The sequence below is a fragment of the Cibotium barometz genome, chromosome 61 (assembly GCF_041138505.1).
Source record: "Cibotium barometz isolate CiBa-2024 chromosome 61, ASM4113850v1, whole genome shotgun sequence".
NCBI lineage: Eukaryota > Viridiplantae > Streptophyta > Polypodiopsida > Cyatheales > Cibotiaceae > Cibotium > Cibotium barometz.
The window spans coordinates 31,877,216-31,882,215 of NC_141106.1; the positions used below are offsets into that span (position 1 = coordinate 31,877,216).

A 5,000-nucleotide genomic window follows, 5' to 3' on the forward strand; every position below is an offset into this window, starting at 1 on the left:
ATGGTTTGAAGAAGCAAAATACTAATAAACTACACTTTAATATATATTAATTTTGTATCCTCTCTCTCTCTCTCTCTCTCTCTCTCTCTCTCTCTCTCTCTCTCTCTCTCTGCGCCACATGCATACCAAGCAAGCTCTCGCTCTCTCTCTCTCGCTCTCTCTCTCTCTCTCTCTCTCTCTCTCTCTCTACTGTGTCGATTCCAGAACCTCAAGCTGTTTATGTCTCTCTCTCTCTCTCTCCCATGCCCACGATGGGTGCTGCGATTCACCCATGCCACTGCTGGGAATGAATTCAGCAGCACGAAGGAATCCATGATGTGCAGGGGGCGTGCCAGGCTGCGTGTGGAGGGCAGGCGCAGGTTGTTGTACCCAATAACCAGAGGGCAGCAGGGTTTGGACTTTGATCCAGTAGAGAGACAGAGAGATACTCTCACTCTCTCCCTCTCTCTCTGTGCGGATCTAGCAGAGAGAGAGAGAGAGAGAGAGAGAGAGAGAGAGAGAGAGAGAGAGAGAGAGAGAGAGAGATTCGTAGAGAAAGAGGGCTGCTGGTCATGGAACTCGATGGAAACGAGAAGGCACGAGAGAACTACACATGAGCATGAGAGGTAGAGAAGGCAAAGAAATTACTCTTCCTTCTTCTCACCCTTCGACTTTACATTCCAAAAAAAAGGGCAACTTCTTCTCTATTTAATGAATTTCTTTTATTAACCCCAAATCCCAGCCACTATCCTTTATCTTTGATGAAAAAAGTGTCAAGAGAAATGAGTCATGGTGATAGGCATTGGATTTGATTAAAGACCACTATGGCTACCTATTATTTGATGCATGGTAGTTTCTAAAATGTTGTATTTTTTTCCTGTTTTGACCTTTCGTGGTGGCTACCTACACTTTCCAAGTATCTCTCTCTCCCTCTTCGAATCTCTCTCTCTCTCCCTTATCACATACTCTCTCTCTCTCTCTTTCTCTCTGTCTCTCTATATATATATATATATGTGTGTGTGTGTGTGTATCCCACAAAATCTCTCTCTCTCTCTCTCTCTCTCTCTCACAAAAGTTATCTATCTCTATGTGTACCTAGGGTTCATCGACACAACTTCCTGATTCCTCCTCCATCTAGTAGCAATGTTGATTTTTTACGGGTAAGGATGCCCATCGAAATCTAGGTTTTTTTTTTCTTTTTTGGGAAATTTTACTATTTTTTGCTTTATTTTTTTGACGGAACCCTGCTAAAACTGACTAGTAAAGGGTAAAGCGGGTGTCAAAAAGCAACCCCGTCTCGTAGCCCGTGCAGGTCTGTACGTAATATTCCTTCAAAATCTTACATATTTTTTTAAGTGTAGCCACAGTAGGTAGTACAAATATAGTGGAGAAGACAGACCCCATATGCCCTGTTGCTGGCTATAAAAGCGAGAGCAAAGCGCGGCGAGAGAGAGAGAGAGAGAGAGAGAGAGAGAGAGAGAGAGAGAGTACCCGTGTGTGTGGGAGAGAGATGGAGTCATTCATGTTCTCCGCATGCCAGCGGCTTCTGCAAAGCTCATTCCCCTCCCTTTGCACCCTCCCTCGCTTGATTTGCCGATTACCACCACCCATCCGCCAAAGTCCAAGTTTTGTAAACCGAGGCACGTGAGTTTCCGAAAAAGTGCAAAGGAGTATGAATAAAGTTGTTGAACATCACGGAGTTTTGGCGCAGCTGGGTGCATCTGGGTTCAAATCCACACTTTTACAAACACATACAGACCATTACACACACACACATATTTTGATACTTATATATATATATATTGTAATTTAACCCAAGAGAATGTGTACAAGGATGTGTGTGCAACATGGAGTTTTGGCATAGCTAGGTGCATCTCATCGTGGTCGTGTGGGTTCAAATCTACACATACAGACCATTAAACACACACACACACACACATCCTTGTACACATTCCCTTGGCCTAGTTTACAATATATATATATATATATATATATATATATATATATATAATTATTAAAATATGTGTGTGTATGTGTGTGTGTGTGAGAGAGAGAGAGAGAGAGAGTGAGAGAGACGGCTAAAATGAAGAGCCAAAAGGATTAGCCAAGGGTTGCCACCATCCAACAAAAGTATCATGCCACTAGCATAACATGCCACATTTTCTGTTCTTGGTGAGAAAGGGTGATGCCATCTGGGACTCTCTGTGTACTTTCATGGAAAAGAGGACCACTTGGTCTCTAGTAATTACTGGGGTAAAGGGGTGTACTCTGGCATAAAGGAGATGGGCGAGTAAAAACTTTGGGAGGGGCCTTGTTGAGCCAGCCTTGGAGAAGGGGGGGGGGGGGGGGGGGGCGGGGGGAGATAGCCGCCACGCTCAAAGAGGAGCAAATTCCCTACATGGATTTCAAAATAAAGTTCCACAACTGGAACCCAATAGCCAAATTCAATCCAACAAGAATTCCCTCATTCAAAAATCCAACAACCTGAAACTCCAAATCCAGAATACATCCAGAGTTCTCAATTCCACATCCAGAATTCAGAAATTCCACATCCAGGATTCAGAAATTCCCCATCCAGAATTCCGAAATTCCATATCTAGAATAATCAATATCCACATCCAAGATTCTGGAATCCCAGATTCTCTAATTTCAAATCATCATTTCCTTACATCCCAACCTCGAGCAAAGTAGCATCAATCTCTTTCAAAACCCATAGATTGATTCCAACCAACCCACTAACCTGGTCACGAGTGACTCCTGATTAGACTAACCTGGCCACTAGTAGCATCTCGGGTCGGCCTAACTCGGTCCCACGCTGGCATTTTTCTCAATTTCTAGGCTATCCACATCGAAAATGTAATATTTTAATTTATTTTGTCCTATGTGAATTATGAATATTATTTAGATTCAGTAAGTTTATTTTGTCAACACCTTCCCTTTTCACCTGATTGGTTGGAGGAGTGCGTTGAACAATCTACACACGCATTGCAAGATGCGTGAAGGTCACCTAATCAAATCACTATCAACATGTGCTTATGCAAACACACAAACAAAGAAACAATAACGCCCGTTTCACAAAATAAAGAGGGCTATGAATAAGGAGAGGCAAGCTACACACAATGGAGAAGAAGCAATAGAGCAGCAATCTACACACACATTACAACATGCATGTCTATTTTGGAGGATAGTCCCAAATCTTCTCAAATTAGAAATACCATTTTCTCTTATCTCTTAGAGGATGGCATATTTCATGTAGTTTGATGTGAATAGGGAGGATATCTCATTTTTTAGGTAAAGGAAAGAAGGGAAGTATATGTAAACTTATCACACCTTGTACTTTGCATACATGTCTACTAAAGCATCGCTAACACAATGTTGTTTTGCAGCAAGTGCTCTTTTTCAATCTCATCATGGATTTGTTTGCTCTTTTGAAGTCATGGACAGGTGACCACCATACTGACCATTTTTGGAGTGCATACTGAGCACTCCAAACTTAAGTTCAAGCCTCTAACAACACACTAGCCTAGGAGACAAGTCTCTTTGGCTCATTGTGGATGCTTCTATACATGCAAGCAAGGCTCGAACTTAAGTTTGAGTCTCATCTCCCAATCATAGATTTTCATCAACCTAGGAGACAAGCCTTTTGGGCTAAATGTGGATCTTTGTGCACATGCAATAAAGGCAACTTTTCAAGTCTCACCTCCCACTCCTAGCATCAAACTAGCCCATCGCACAAACCTCTTGGGCTTAGTATGGATACTAGTCTGTTAGCATCTCCATGGCGTCATGTCAACTAAAGCTTTGAGGGTCATTCATCTCGATCCTATCTCCAGAGAGGAAGTGAGTAAACTCTCTCACTCTTCGGGGAGTTTTGGTGAGGTGATAAACTTTAAGAGGAGCAGGCCAATCATGACCTAGTAACATAAAGGAGAATTTATCCATGTCATGCTGGCCAGAGGTCGTGCGACAGTCAAGGATGTCAGGTCCAAGATTTGAGCTTCTTTTAGGAAAATTGTCCCTTTCCAGGATACCCTTATGGGACTTTGGTTGACTCCTCGTAGAGTATCGCAAGATGGATAAATAATACTTTGCGGAGCAGGAACAGTGTCAGAGGAATCCAAGAGTTTGGGGGTGTTCCTAGGGATGGCAAGGGTCGCACATGTATGAAGTTTTCTCTGTGTGTCTACCCTTACGGACCTAAAGTCCAGTATAAGACCGATACGCCCTAGATGGCATGGGATACATGCAAAGTGGGGGTAAAGAAATTGGGATAATCGAAAGAGTTTTGAGCTTTATGAAATAAGGAATTGAGGACTTTAACCATCGGTTGATTGGGTCCAGAGAGACTCGCCTATTCATTGATGAAAAAAATAATTATTGTAGTAGGCTAAAGCCCCGATAGCGGTCTTGAGGGGGGGACTATGTTTCTGGGGACTTGTGAATGAAGAGCTAACGGGTCAGAGGAACCCTCACTATTTAGTGCATGGTTTTTGGGCAGACCATTTGGCAGCGGCACACTTTAGGTGAATATCTGACCAACAGAGGAGTGAAACCATTAAGCTAAGTTAGACTGTACGGGGTTAGAACGTTAAAATCATCAATTTCAAACTGTTCAAATTCACTCAACCTTCAAAGCAATGAGTTCCCAACTAGCTTGGGTTCTCTTGCAAGTTTGAGAGTAGCTCCATGCATTTGTTAACAAGCTACCCTCCACATTGGCACTTGTGAGACCAACAACAGGTGTATCCAAATCAGCTTTGTTCTACTTGCTCCAAGTGCTCCATGAAGACGCTCTTCCTCGGTTGCCCTAGGCATGCAAAAACGCCTCACGCCCTTGACTTCTTGCTTTTGGATAATCTACAAATGATGCTTGGCATTCCTATTTATAGGGCCCTAAGTCATTTGGCCTACCTCGATTTGTGTCTTTTTTGATTTATGTTTATGTGATAAATGTTTATCTAATAACCATCCAATTTTAGTCATAGTTTTTAAAGTGACTTTTAAATGAATGCTCTTTAAAT

The 5,000-nt window shown here is 42.4% G+C and overlaps 1 protein-coding gene across 1 annotated transcript in view; it reads right to left on the reverse strand.

The window, feature by feature from the left end:
• Positions 1-5,000, reverse strand: part of LOC147604766 (mitotic spindle checkpoint protein MAD1-like) — a 248,191-nt gene that overhangs the window by 139,162 nt on the left and 104,029 nt on the right. The gene's annotated exons all lie outside the window — the stretch shown is intronic.